At 42.1% G+C, this 16,338-nt stretch overlaps 1 long non-coding RNA gene across 1 annotated transcript in view; it reads left to right on the top strand.

Moving 5' to 3' along the window:
• LOC306938920 overlaps nucleotides 1-16,338 on the top strand; it is a 366,267-nt gene that overhangs the window by 94,039 nt on the left and 255,890 nt on the right. The gene's annotated exons all lie outside the window — the stretch shown is intronic.

The raw sequence follows: 16,338 nt of genomic DNA, 5'->3' as shown, positions 1-16,338 counted from the left end.
AGATCAGAACAAAGCAAACATGGATACACGATATATCTGAGAGCTTATAGGAACATAGGCCCTCATTTATCAATGGAGTGTCAAATCTGTCGGTTTTGTAGTACACTCATGTCGACATGGCATTTATAAAGTGATCCCAAACAGCTGATCCTTCCTTAATTTTGTTCCGAGCGTTAATAAAATGTTAGGGCTGAAATCAATCTGGCGCGCCCTATACTAAATATAATCTAACAACAAAAATCTTCTCTTATGGGAGTCTCCATCAAAAAGAGTCCATGGCCTAAAATATGTATCAATTTGGGTTATGAGACCACGTTGTTAGTAATGGTAACTACAACATAGCTGGTGTGATATTTTACATCAAGAAAACAAAAAAGGAAAAATTCAAGACAAATTTGGACCCGGTCTTGGCTTGGCAGACAATTGACACATTGTCACACAAGGGAGCTGATAATATCTCCAGCTATTTTTAATGAAACCGTCACATTATATTGTTTTAATGAAATTGGCACATGATATTCTGGTAAGCAGAATTTAATTGAGTCCCCTGCCATGAAACATGTCAAAATTCTCACACGTCACCCCCCTTCTCCGCTCCCTCCATTGGCTCCCGGTCGCTGCCCGCACAGAATACAAAACTCTGATGCTGGCATTCAAAGCAACCAAAGGCATGGCCCCCCCATATCTCACAAGTATGATCGTACCCTACAAACCCTCCCGCGCACTCAGATCAGCCAACGCAGGGAAGCTGGAGGTACCTTCACTAAAAACGCCGGGACAACGCTCCACACGTCCCAAACTCTTCTCCCTTCTGGCTCCAAAACTATGGAATGCACTTCCCATCAGTCAGAACTGCAGCCTCACTCCCAATCTTCCGCCGTAGTCTGAAAACCCACCTCTTCAGACTCCACCATGGCCCGTAGCACTTGCCCTAGCCTAGCCCCTTAGATAGCACATTATGTAGACTTAGATAGTATTTTAAACAGACTTATAGCTTGTTACGTAGACAGCTCTAGAATTGCACTTCATGTAGTCATAGCACTTTATAGTACATATGTATAATATATTATATAGTATAGTATAGTATGTATAGTTTACATAGATACTCCACTGTTACGTTCTTAGTCTACGCATGATTCATGATAACTACGTTTTATATATGTGATGTATGCCATGCTTTTGTTATTGCTTAATGTAAGTCGCTCTGGATTAAGAGCGTCTGCTAAATGCCTAAATTGTAAATTGTAAATTGTAAATTGTCATTTTCCTGTAAGTCCCCCATTTTTGGGGGACTCCCCAAAATAATTTGGCGACCCCCCCTGGCGACCCACCCACGGGTTGAGAACCCCTGCATTAAGAGACCGGCATCACTATGGTTACGAATCTGCCGTAAAGCAGGTCATCTCTGGGTGACAAACATGAGTTGTTGTGACTCTTATGTACATGCTGCTGTGTTGTTATCCTGCCGAAGCTTTTCAGTAAACTTTACTATTTTGATTAGAATCATTGTGTGGACATTCGAGACATAATTACAAAGATGACCCCGCCAGCCCGCCCCCTCTGCAATGAACTACATATTTGCGCAGTTTTCTAACTTTGCTTCGGAAATCAGTTTGTGTCAGTGTGTGTGTGTGTGTGTGTGTGTGTGTGTGTGTGTGTGTGTGGCTGTCCTAAAATAACTCATTTTTAGGGGTTAGGGCATTGTAAAAAAAATTGCAAAATAATCTAATAAAGGTAAAAAAAAACATTCTCCCCTCCTGGGGTCAAATTCAAACTACGCCCATGTAGGTCAAGTTCAAACTACGCACATGTAGGTCAAGTTCAAACTACGCCCATGTAGGTCAAGTTCAAACTACGCCCATGTAGGTGGGTGGTTATCTAGCAGGGAACCAGTTCTAGAACCAAGGTTCCATTTTGGTGGAAAAGAGCCTCCGAGTCCTTAGCAGACGTACTGCTCACTAACCATTCAGCCACTGTATGGCTGCCTCTTATTGGTCCCACGAGGGACATTCTGTCCCCGGCAGTTACAGCAGTCATAAAAGCACAAGAACAGGGGGGAAAAAAGGTTTCAACCCATTTTGATCAGATTCTAAAAATGTCTTCTACATCCTGACAAAAAGCTATGTCAGTCGTTCTTCGATTTTTCAAAAATAGCAGACCTACAAGCTCATAGCGCGCCACTCGGTGGCGCGCTATGAGATAGATAAAGAGAACATAAACTGAAAGTCATAGCGTGGGCAAGAGTCACATTAGTCAGTTGGTGTTTTACTGTATACGTGAACTGGTGGAGATTTTCCAGCAACAACTAACCTCACCTCACCTCCACCTCCACCTCGGAGGAAAGCCTGGTCTCTGTTACACCATTCCATTTCGGGTTCATGAACCGGTCTGGAGCGGATGATATCGCTACGTCATGTTGTAGTCATTGTTTTGTAGTCATCAGGATGATATCGCTACGTCATGTTGTAGTCATTGTTTTGTAGTCATCAGGCAGGAACAATCAAACGGAATTTCCTTTTCTATCAAACCGGAAGAATAACAATAAAAGCTCTCGTAGCCTGTAGCTTTTATTGAGAAAATCGGTTTGAGGGAAAAGGAAGTTCCAGGAAGATTGATGACTACAAAACAATACTACAACATGACGTAGCGATATCATCCGCTCCCGACCGGATCATATACCCAAAATGGAATGCTGCCCAGGCTAAGCAACAACTGAGTGAGCTCTGGACGCGTTATTCTGGATCCCACCGCAGCTCGTGGCAAAGTTGGCAAACCCTGCTGTGATTGGCCAGTAGTCACTGTGATTGACAGTTCTCATTTTTATATGCCTAAACTATGCCTATAAACCTAACCCTAACCCAAACAATAAAGCTAACTTTTATAAGGTCCATTATTTTGTGCCTATATTATACGATTCAAATAGTGCTTCACCCAAAATCCACAAAAGTGCTGCACAACCCTTTCAATCTCAACCATTAGCTGTATGTTAGACTACTGTAATATAATCAACGCAAAGATTTCCATTCCTGCAACACACTGCAAATCAGTGTTGATTTCGTCGACTAATACTAAGGCGAAGAATGTTCGTCGACTACCTTTTTTCACTGACGGAAACTAAATGGAAACTAAATGAAAACTAAGCTATGATGACTATAATAAGACTAAATATATTGACAATTTCGTCAACAAATAAAAACTAGACTAAAATGTTAGGAAGGGACTAGTGGACAAGAGATCCAGTGTGAGTCATTTTACACTTGGTTGCATGCTGAAAATAGCAGAATAGTAGATCTGCTATTTTCAGCAAGTGTAAAAACACGGCACCGAGGCCCGCCAAAACACATTTTAGTCGACTAAATCAACTGTAGATTTAGTCTACTAAAATTGCATGACATTTAGTCGACTAAAACTAGACTAACACTAAAACATTCCATGTGACTAAAATGTGACTAAAACTAAATGAAGTTTCATTCCAAAGACTGTGACTAAAACTACCGTAAAATAGAAATGTGCTGCCAAAAACAACACACTGCAGAGCACATGAGACATCACGTGACCTCGTGTGTGACCCCTCCCCTCCCCCGCCTCAGAGAGTGTTCCTCATCCCACTGTGCGTCCCGTCGTGATTGGCTGGGCTGTTCCACTGTGCGTCCCGTCGTGATTGGCTGGGCTGTTTGCTGACACCTATGAAACCCTGAGGTAAATGACGACGACGACGGGGCCAACCGAGATGTACTCCTACTGTACATGATGGAGTGAGATAGAGTCTAATGCTATTATAATAAAGGACATTAGGATGTGTGTTTTCCTGCAAATAAATTGAATCTGTCTGCTCATCTAACTTCTCTGTGCTTATTAAACCAAGAAGAGCAGCACAGTCTGATGACACAGATGATGATGATTCAGATGAATCCGTCCTTCTGCATCCTACAGTAGATTTATGTTTTATTATACATGTGATTGAAATGACCTTTGTCTGTATGTACGCTTTATACTTGGGGCTATACATTGTGCCACCCCTTAACACTAGCATGTCTGAAGTAAAATCAGACAGAAGTAGCATGTGCTTAAATTCATATTTAGAAAATGTTTCAGATGTCAAAAATGTCTGAGATGATAGAATGATGATGGATGATGATGGTCATGGAAGGGGAACCTTCTGAAAGCTTCATGGGCAAAGATAATCAACTCAGACATGCCCTTATCCCTAAACGTTTTTGCCATTTTTTACCATTTAAAAAAACCTTTTAAAATAGTTCAAATAGCTAGTTGAACTATTTTAAAATGATTTTCAAAATAGCAAAAAATGGCAAAATAATTTAGGGATAAGGGATATAATAAGGGTGGCGCAAGATGGAGCCCATGTTGTATGACGGAGTCAAAAAGATAGCCAATCTAACGCGCCATGATGCATTGTGTGAGCCGTGGTACGGCGGACTATGAATGAAAGCATTTATGACGGACTGAACATTATACTACAGCTCCCTGTCTTGTTATGTTGTTCTCCAGTTGCCTGGTTACGACGTGTAGAGTGAACTGGAGAGTCTGGTCACACACAAACTCAGCTTAGAGAGAACGAGAGAGAGAACGAGAGAGAGAGAGAGAGAGCAAGAGAGAGAGAGAGAGATCTACTCCTTCAATGACCTGTTTATTGATCTCTCCTGTATATTTTCTGTCCTTGTCTGAAGGCATGCTCTCCCTGGGTGAAGGACAGTGAACTCAGTGCAGGCTGACTCACTGTTTGCTGTCAATACAATATTGCCTAGTCAAAATTCCTGACAGTTTTCTGAAATACCGATGTTTCTATATCAGTGGTGCTCAATATTTCATGTCAAGGACCTCCATAAATATATGTAATTGCCCGCCGAGCCCCATCTGAAAATATGTTCCCATGTGACCCCCCAGAAGCAAAGATATTAGTTAAAAACGTTCGCTCTGAAAGAATAATATATTTGGGCCACATTTTCACAATAAAAAAAAAATAGCAGACCTACAAGCTCGTAGCTTGTAGATCTGCTATTTTTCAATAGCTAAAGTATAACGTAATGCTTAAAACACCAAAAGGGGTTCCCGTCCAGAATGTTAATAACAGAGAGAAACAGACAAAATGTCTGTGTGCCGCTATTCATTGGGGAGGCACTGAACAGTGAACACGATCAAGGCCACCTCTTAACAATGGAATCGCTTTGCACATTATCAGACAATAACAGGAATCAAGGTGTTCTTGTAATCAAAGCAGGCATTGTTTGTAAGCCTGCAGTAGTCCGTAGGACTGGGCAATGTGCCACGTTGAGAGGAATCGCTACAGAACGATAAAAACTGTTTTTTTGATTCACTCTCTGCTGGTTATTATGATAGTTGTTGAGTGTGTGGTTGTCATTTATCAGTGTTATACGTAATATGTTACCAAACAATTAGAAATCAACAGATATACTGTAAGTTCCCTGTTCAGTTCTCAAACCTGGAGCTCGTTTTGTCAAAGATTTGCCACAGGTTTGTTTATTGATCCCCATTACAGTAGGCTACAGTATACTGTAGCTTCCAATTCAACAGGTTCCCCATCTTCCTATAGGCTCCTTACATAAAGAAACAGACAAAAACAATACAATCTACAATTCAGGCAATTCAATTCAGCAGACGCCCTTATCTCCAGCTCAGTGGGCTTGTGATTAGAGGCTGGTTCAGTCCCTTGCTGAGTCATACCAAAGACTATAATAAATGCTACCCAATGCCTGCGTGGCATACATACAGCATCAAGGGTTGGCTTGGGGGGTACAGTACAGTATACTGTAGTCCCTCCCTGTCATGACATGTCCAGGGGGTGTACAATCAAGCTGCCTTTCGCTATGTGTCATGAACGCTAGTCAACAAACAACATGGTAAGAGGTTAACACGGAGCACCGCCAGAAGCGTATAGAAAGCGCAGATTAACTTTTGTCTGGCAGCCCGCCAACAGCGTAGCCTACGTTTTCTAGGCTTTATATTCTTTAATCCATGTTTCGATCGGATCGCATCGATAGCTGTCTCTCGTTAGCGTCCCAGTGTAAAGTGTGACAATGGACGCGGCCATTTTGAAGATGCGCGCGCAGCAGGCGCTGCGATACTGGCGGTCGGGTTTTTTCCGCCACCGAGCGAGAGAACAACCACCGGTCAAGACACCACACACAGAATTACGTCATCGTAACACCCGGTTACGGATATTTGGCTCTTCAAAATAAGGGTTGAAACTAGGGGAAAAACCATGGCAATGCGCGATAAATAGATTCATTAATCCTGCCGGTCTTAAGTAAACGGAGGTTCCACAGCCTAGGAATCAGCCAGACAGAGAATCAGCCAGAACAGACAACTAATGGACATAAAAGTGTCCATTAACCTGTCGCTGGACTAAGCTAAACCTCAGGAAACAAAGAGGCTGACTTTAGATAAATGTACATCAAATAAATAGCAATCACAAATGTAAACACCATAACATTCAGAAATGAATAGTTAAGACATTTAGGCCTAATGTATTAATCCAATAGGTGTATAACGTTTTTAAGCACACAATATTATCCTGAGTGCTTTTAACACAAGGATTTGGAACTGTTGGTTTGAGTTTCCATGTAGCTAACCAAATAACATCAAACAGAATGCATTAAACTCCAACCCTTCCCCGTTGCCAATTCATCACCATTTACTGTTTCTATCGAGGGTCAAAGAGCATTATAGTGGATTATAACAATATTTCAGTTTCAATACAGTGGCTGACCTCGGCAGAGATATACTGTGGATAGGAGCTCTGATAGATGAGATGTTTTGGGGGTCAAGGGAGTGCGTGCGTGCGTGCGTGCGTGCGTGCGCGGAGTGAGCGAGGTGCAGCAGAGTCGTGTCGTATGCAATGTGTCTCACCTGAGTGGCCGTTAGCCTTGCAAAGCCGGTCAATCACCGTATATATATATTCAAAGATTTGTGCCACATTTTCACGATTTTTCAAAAATAGCAGACCTACAAGCTCATAGTGCGCCACTCGGTGGCGCGCTATGAGCTTGTAGATCTGCTATTTTCCAATAGCTAAAAGTATAACATAATGCTCATGACTGCTTTCTCTCGTGTTTTGTGTTGACGCCACACGGGAATGTTGGGGACCTTGAAAAAGACAATCATTTTGTTTCCTTTTTACATCCCAAATGGCACGAGAAGCAGCTTGTCTGCATTATCAGTTCATCTGTGAATAAATAATGCTCCGTTTTGTCTCTCATTTGAGAGCTCAGCTATCCATGAGTCATCCACGCAGCCTCTGGCCAGTCCCTCCGTCTTATTTATTTGCCAGAGACGGTGCACATTATTAATCATAAGCAACATGTTCAGTTTTCCACATCAAGGTAAGCGTGCTAGACTTGGCTAATGAGCTATTTTTCATCTGTAGTCCTGCTGGGACACATGGATAGAGAATTATACGCCGGCTTATTATTTCTTACAATTCCAAAGAAATTTGCACACACACACACACAGAGAGCATAATGTACATGCAAATATGTACGACATACAAATGTAAACAAGTAGAAAACACTCATGTATAAAAAATATAATATAATATGCTGATTAAAGATGTCAGGAATTGTGATTTGTTTTTTTATGCCTGTTTGAAGGAAATGTAACTTAACCGAGTACATCTGTTGTAATTTTGTAGAGACCAGGAGAAGGCGAGTATGTCTCTGTCCATTTAAAGCTCAATTTTATGTTTTTTTTATTTATCTTGCCCCGTATCTGTATGTCCTTGTGCGCGCACACGTGCACGCGTACTTGCGTGCACCACTCGCAGACACACACAATTGAAACATGCAGACGTGTATACTAGCCATATTTAGAAACGGGGTTTACTTTGCTTAAAGTCACACACACACACACACACACACACACACACACACACACACACACACACACACACACACACACACACACACACACACACACACACACACACACACACACACACACACACACACACACACACACACACACACACAGTCGGTCGGTTCTGCGGTTTTGGACAACCTCCATCAGTCCAACTTGACACCAGGATATGCACCAAATATGCACCAAATTTGAAGTCGATAGATCAGCTGCGTTCTCGAGATACGCAAAGGACAGTTACACTGACACGCACACATACAGAGATCTTGACGATTTATAGAAGAATTAACATATACTCTAAGATTGGTTAAAATAACCAATCCATTAAAGCAGAAATAATGCATTTTAAAACTGTTTTACATTTTTAATATCATATTGTCTATGTCCCTCAAACTTATTTCTAATGGTTTGAGCCTCAATCACCACTCTGATATAACCAGTCCTTGTCATTTCTTTCTGGACTTTGAAAGCAGTTTTAGCTGCAATACCACAATGTCCTGAGGTGGTGGGGGTGCTGATATGCAGATTATTTAATATTTGAGTCATTATAATTCCATTCCATGCCAGCTTGGAAAATCAACAATGGCGGACATTGTAACAATGTGGAAATGCAAATTTGGAACTGAAGACTGAAGAAGAGGAGGAATTATACAAAGTAGGGTGACATTGATGATGACATCACGATGACAAAATCTGTTGAGCTGTTCCTGATATGAGAGCAATTTCCATTAAAGCACCCATATGATATGAAAGCCTGATTGTTAAAAATTGGTTATTTGTGGGGATAGAAAACACATATGGGAGCCCCAAAAACACAAAAAAAATTGAAAAAGTTGAATGTGATGTCCTTTAAAATAAGCAGCTTTGAGTGGTGGCGAGTTATTTACAGCACTGGGGATCCCTTTGTTAGAATTCCCGAGCACTTGAGAGATACATGTAGCAAGACATCAGGAATCTATAAATACCACATTTGAGTGAGCAGGCGGCAGTCGCTTCTCTCCCCACTGTCACGTTGGCCTGGCGGACCTGAGGCAGCATGCTGCTGCTGTCTCAGGATGTAATGTCAGCCTTTTACACCAAAGGGAATCAACTCCATCTAAGGCCAGACAGTTAATTTAAACTGAGGCGGCAGAACAAGTGGGGGGATTTAATTTCAAATGACAGATATCGGAGGGCTTAATCTGTTTTGGTGAGTTAAGACGTCTAAAGTACATAAAAAGACAATAAATGAAGCGGCAATGATTGTTTGCATCTGTGTTGATTTAAGTTGAAAGCAGTCATTGGTGAGACGATGGCTGGTCTGAATTTCATTTTAAATTGGGGATTCTCACCATGTGAAATCTATTAATCTTGGCTACAGAAATAATGATTACTGCTGTAAAAGCATAGCTCACTATGGATTACTTGTGTCAATAGAAGGAATTGTTCAACGCATTTAGGCCTGACGTCGAAATAAAACAAAAATGTCTTCTGACAGTTTTCTGAAATACCTCATGTTTCTGTATCAGTGGTGCTCATATATTTCATGTCAATTGGCCAATTCAATGTAATTGGCCGCCGACCCCCATCTGAAAATATGTTGTTCCAGGAACCCCTCAGAAGCAAAGATTTGAGTTAAAAAACGTTGGCTCTGAAAGAATATATATTCAAAGATTTGTGCCACATTTTCACGATTTTTCAAAAAAATTGCAGACCTACAAGCTCGTAGCGCGCCACTCGGTGGCGCGCTATGAGCTTGTAGGTCTGCTATTTTGGTAAAAATGGGTTTAATGCTTAATTCACAACGCGCCACCCGGTGGCACATTGTGGGCTTATAGCTTCCCCAGCGCAGTGGCATTGTGGTTCAGCCTTCACGCATGCACTGTTGCAGTTCAATCATTGCTGTCCTGAATTTGACACCGAATGCCCACAGCGGCTTGCTTGGCCATGAGCATACAATGCATTGCATGCACTATACTTCCAGTTCAGTATGCAATTGTGATAAATCACCCATGCACATTTAATCATATAAAATGGTGAATGCTGAATGAATGGTGCCTTTATATACTGTATAGCACCTACCGTAATTTCCGGAATATAAGCCGCACCTGAATATAAGCCGCACCAGCTAAGTTTAGGGGAAAAAATAAATGTGTATATATACAAGCCGCACTGGACTATAGAGATAGATTTAGAAGGTCCCCTAGTGGCCGTTAGCTGTAAAAATCCATATATTAGCCGCACTGTTGTATAGGCCACAGGGTTCAAAGCATGGGAAAAAAGTAGCGGTTTATAGTCCGGAAATTACGGTAATCTAAAGCACTTTTTTTACAATGTGCAAATTGTGCATTACATTCACCCATTCATACATTCATCTCATTCACACTCTTGACGGCAGAGGAAAACCTGCAAGGCGCCATGTAGCCAACCAGTTTATCAGGAGCAGTACAATAGGTGTTCAGTGTCTTACTCAAGGACGGTTCAACGTTAACTCAAGATGAGTGGAGCGATGGAACCCGGAACCCTCCTGTTCACTCTACCTCCTGAGCAGGGACGTGCAGAGAGTGTTAGAGAGGGGCAGGGGCTGAAATCCCGTTAAGAGGGCACTTTTGGACAAAAATAGTGAAAATAGCAGATCTACAAGCTCTCAACGCGTCATGGATTTCTAAACAAATTTGTTCAAAGTTCAGGAGACTTCGGGAAAAAAAGCAATTCTCCTGAATGCTGCCTTCCGGTATGGCATGGAAAGGAGAGGAGAGGCATTTGCATTTCTTTCACCATGTAGTAAAAAGTAAACACTGCATTCGTGGTCCAGTGGAAAGGGCAGTTGTTTTACAGACGGGTAAAAGGGCAGTTGTTTTACAGACGGGTAAAAGGGCAGTTGTTTTACAGACAGGTAAAAGGGCAGTTGTTTTACAGACAAGTAAAAGGGCAGTTGTTTTACAGACGGGTAAAAGGGCAGTTGTTTTACAGTCAGACGGGTAAAAGGGCAGTTGTTTTACAGTCAGACGGGTAAAAGGGCAGTTGTTTTACAGTCAGACGGGTAAAAGGGCAGTTGTTTTACAGTCAGACGGGTAAAAGGGCAGTTGTTTTACAGTCAGACGGGTAAAAGGGCAGTTGTTTTACAGTCAGACGGGTAAAAGGGCAGTTGTTTTACAGTCAGACAGGTAAAAGGGCAGTTGTTTTACAGTCAGACGGGTAAAAGGGCAGTTGTTTTACAGTCAGACGGGTAAAAGGGCAGTTGTTTTACAGTCAGACAGGTAAAAGGGCAGTTGTTTTACAGTCAGACAGGTAAAAGGGCAGTTGTTTTACAGACGGGTAAAAGGGCAGTTGTTTTACAGTCAGACGGGTAAAAGGGCAGGGGCTGAAGCCCCCTTTGAGTGTGCACATCACTGCTCCTGAGCCACTGCCACGGCTCAGACAATATTGTTACGTGCACAGTGCACACATTCAGACTCAAACAGACTAACCCCCCTCCCCTGAATGCACACATACTGAACCAGGCAGAGATACAAAGCCACGTCATGTGGTTTATTGTGTCTTGCAGGGGCATGTTTCCAGGGTTCTTACATCCGCAGCAACGTTGTGGAGACGGACCAGATAGGTCGGTATTTTTGAAAACACACAACTAATTACACAACAACTCCTATTCCCCATTGAACTGTCCTCCCAAACAAGACAGCTGGGCAGGAAAGATAACGTGTTATTATAGCCGCTTCTGGAAACGGGACAAACTAGGAGCTGTGTGGAGACAATCTATTAACCCATTTCGACCGAGACTGATTCTACGAAATCCTGACAGTTTTCTGAAAAACCCATATTTCTATGTCAGTCGTTCTCAAACATTTGTAGATCTGCTATTTTTCAATAGCTAAAGTAGAATATATGCTTAAAACACCAAAAGGGGTTCCCGGCCCAAAATGGGTTAAAGCAACAAACCGCTATAGCTGGTGGTGATCGGAAAAGGAATCAAGTTTTCTTAAGTCTGCGTGAAGTTTGCATGAACAGATGTACCACGACGGTTACCAGTCCATTCCAATTCAGGTACTGTAGAAGTACACATTGTTTGTTTTGTTTTTTTAACCACATGAAACTCCATATTCTGGGCATGACATAATGGACAAACATAGTGAGCATGTAGATCGGCTATTTTCGGCTAAGAGGGGGACAAAAACAGAGACCAATATAGATCCCATGGGGTCTGTGAAGTATATAGGGTTTAAGTTGTTAATCAAGGACCTTGATGTTGTTTACACATAGATGATGGACTCTTCTAAAACGCTGCTATTTTCTAACTAAAAGGCTCAAAATAGCAACATTAATATGATGTGCGATACTGATTTATGAGCCAGAGGTCGTGGAGGGGAAATGTTTGTTCATCTCCTCCACTGCGAGAAGAAAAGGGGTTCAATTTGAGACAAGGACTAATGGGGGGGGGTGTGTGTGTGTGTGTGATTAATCATCAAGTGTGTTAATACAAATTAGGAAATTAATTAATTTCAGCATGTGTTGTGTTGACAACACAATCACCTGCGTTTTAACAGCGGGTGAGCATCGGCCGACACATCGCCCAATCGCCCGTTATCGCCCGAAAAGATGAATTATTTGTATCTTTTCGGGCGACGTTCCTCCGGCCCCACTTTTCGACCATCGCCTGTTCGCCTGCTATCGCCAGTAGTCGCCAGTAGGGGTCCCGTAGACAAATAATGCACTTCAGGAGAATTCGTCTGGCTGTCGCCCACTGTTAAAACGTACTGTAAGACATGTGGTATTTGGTATATGCACGCACGCACGCACGCACGCGCGCACGCACGCGCGCACGCACGCACGCACGCGCGCACGCACACACAGGCCAGCTCATGGGTTTTATGACTCACGTTCTTAAAGTCATCATCCCCGTGGAGTTAATCGTACAGTATGTGGAGTTAATCCTACAGTATATGTGTGGCCGAAGGAAAAAGAGTGCTAAAAATAGCCCACATGGGCTAATATGCCTTGAGGGAATGTGTGCCTGCTAGAGGATGCTGAAGGCAGGAGGAATGGACGGAGAGTCGAGTAGAGAAAGAGCACATCTGAAGAAGTGGTTTCATGTTTCAAATGAAATGTCAAAAGTCATGAGAATGAATAGCTTTGATCTGTGCGTATGGTAATAGACCATACATTTCTAGGCACGCATTTTTTGCTGAGATCATAGCGTGTGGTCTTTGGATGACAATAATATATAATCTCCCATTGACTTCCACTGAGTCTTTAGTAGAACTGGCATCAGCACAAACCCTGGGACATTATTTCACATAATGTAACGGTGCTGTGGGGAGTTATAAAGTGTCTCGACTAAAACGAAAAATGTTCGCCGACTACCTTTTTCCATTGACAAAAACTAAATTGAAACTAAATGAAAACTAAGCCACGATGACTAAAACTAAGACTAAATATATTATCAATTTCGTCAACAAATAAAAACTAGACTAAAATGTTAGGGAGAGACTAGTGGACAAGAGATCCAGTATGAGTCATTTTACACTTGGTTGCATGCTGAAAATAGCCGACCTACAGCACGACACGTTGTGGGCTTGTAGGTCGGCTATTTTCAGTGTAAAATATCATTATGATGGCATCATGGCACGCCAAAATGCATTTTAGTAGACTAAATCAACTGTAGATTTAGTCGACTAAAATCTTATGTTAATTAGTCGACTAAAACTAGACTAACACTAAAACATTCGCCGTGACTAAAATGTGACTAAAACTAAATGAAGACTATTCAAGAGACTATGACTAAAACTAAAATCAAAATGTGCTGTCAAAAACAAGCTTTATAAGTGCATTGTAAATGTGATTATAATAATAAGTGTAAAGGTCATTACACACTGGCGAATTAGCGACGCGAATTATTCGCTTTTTTTTAAACCAATTGAAGTCAATGCAAGCTTCCACATCAGTGGCGAATGTGCGAATGTGCGAAAATGCGACCGTTTTCGCTCTTTATTTGTTCGCTCCGGTGTTCGCTCCGGTGTCGAATTTTTAATTCGCGTCGCTAATTCGCCAGTGTGTAATGACCTTTACTAGTTGGTAGTTAAAATGAAGACATTTGAGTCAATGAGATGAAAAGCCCAGACTGCCTCAAGGGTACTGTGCTGTGCGACTCCAAAAATACACACAACTAGTACTACTGTATCAGGCAATCTGAACACAGACTTCCTGAGGCCCCTAATCCAATACAACTGTGTGTGGTGTGGTTAGTGTGTGTGTGTGTGTGTGTGTGTGTGTGTGTGTGTGTATGTGTTCCTTCCTCAAAGATTCAGATTCTCACGCACGCACACGTGACAATTAATTAGGTTCTTGCATGTTTTGTACTTATAATATTGTACATACGTACTGTATGTACATGTGAGTATGAGTATGCGCACACGCGTGCATGTCTGTGCGTGTACCGAAGACAATCTACAAGCTAGTACTGCATTACGAGCTTGTATATTGTCTTATTTCCATCAAATGTTATTATGGCATGCCCAGGGATGCCAGGCTTCATGTGGTCTTAAGGTCAGTTCTGCATGGTGTCAGAACATGTCAGATGTTAAGGTTGACATGTTTCCTCTACATGTGTGTGGGAGGAGTCTTATGTAAGCGCTGGGTGTCGCTTGAAGACGAGAACTAAAGAGACAGCTTGTCTGAGACTGCGGACGGTAGCTGTTTGACTTAAGTTATGCATAAGTGATTCTCATCCTCTTTCTTTTTTCGATCTCTGGGAACAATTCTGTATCATTTGTACCCTGGGAGTTACAGAACCGTTTTGATTGAATACTTTATTGGCAGAAATGTAATCAGTACAGGGTACAGTCAAGGGTCCATTTGGTTCCTAACTATGAATAATTTAGCTGGGAACCCTTTCAAGGACCCCTGGGTCCACGCACGCACGCACGCACGCACGCACGCACACACACACACTTTAATGGGAATGAAATAAAAATTTCTTGCAGGATGACATGTAAGGGGGTATATCAACTTTTTTGTGGACGCTTACAGGTCCACTGGTTCCATTTATACACTTTGTAGTTACATTTATAAAAGGAACACTTCACCTGCTTACATGGCCAAAGACAAATGAAGTGCAGGGACGTTGTTGCTGCCCCATCATGCGCCCAGCTGACGTACTGTAATAGTCACCTATTTTCAACCGTATCTTCCTATAATTGGTCCTCATTAATGCTCATTATAAGATGGCACTATTTCTGTAAACTCAGTCACTCGGCATCTCAGAGGTCGGCCGTGGATAGATCAGAACTGTCTGGGGATTCCAAGCTAACGGAAACTAACTACAGCCTCTCTCTCTCTTCTTGGAAATTACCAAGGAAGCTTTGAGAAGGAAAGGAAATGGTCACGTGACTGGGCTGCACCATGACACTTTCATGGACACTTTCATGGACACTTTCATGGACACTTTCATGGGAGCCAAAACTCACACCAGAAGTTCAATGAATACATGGCAGTGAATGGAGCCGGCTGGACCAGCTCATAACAAACACTATTTATGAACGATTGAGACCGTTGTCATATAATCGGTTCAGGAATATAAAAGAAGACATATCACAGGTTGTTTTCTAATCACTTGCTTTTCGATTTGAGGATGTAAACAGCAGCAGGTATCGTCTCTGGCTCGGAGGTATCGCGAGATTTGACTGACAGACAGGAAGCGGTGGGAAGTCTCGCGAAACGTTCAGAAAGGTGCTTTGTGCTCTTTAGATACCATACCTCTATAAAATGACACAGTGTACACATCGCAAAGCAACACAGCAGACAATAATGTGTTGTCTTTTTCAGAAGCGATTACTTTACAAAAGGTCTCAGTCATTCAGAAACAGTGTTTGTTCATGAGCTGGTCACTGAGCTCTCATCGACTCCAGTGCATTCTGCAACGTCCGGGTGTAGTTTTGGCTCCCATGAAAGTGTCATGGCGCAGCCCAGTCACGTGACCATTTCCTTTCCTTCTCAAAGCTCCCTTTGAAATTACCACACGACAATGTGATCAGTAAGCAATGTTTCTATAACTACTAGCCACCGTTCAAACTCGGGAGACACAGAGGCGTGTAGAAGAGAAATGGTACCGACACATAATTTAACCCATTTTGAGCGGGAACCCCTTTTGGTGGTTACATACATTATGTTATAATTTAGCTATTGAAAAATAGCAGATCTACAAGCTCATAGCGCGCCACCGAGTGGCGCGCTATGAGCTTGTAGGTCTGCTATTTTTGAGAAATCGTTAAAATGTGCCTCAAATCTTTCAGAAAATTGTCATGATTTAGAAAAAAATTAAAATAAATGTCGACGTCAGGCCTGAATGGGTTAAAGCACATTTAGTCCAGCTGCTTAGCTCCAATATATAAAGGAATCGTTCAGTTTGTGATAAAAGCATGAAATCTGGTACACATAGCCAAGGGCATCCCAAACATAATTGGATGTGGA

This window comes from Electrona antarctica, assembly GCF_951216825.1.
Source record: "Electrona antarctica genome assembly, chromosome: 15".
Lineage (NCBI taxonomy): Eukaryota > Metazoa > Chordata > Actinopteri > Myctophiformes > Myctophidae > Electrona > Electrona antarctica.
The sequence above is the reverse complement of the archived record's forward strand: the minus strand, read 5'-3'. Positions and strand labels throughout refer to the sequence as shown.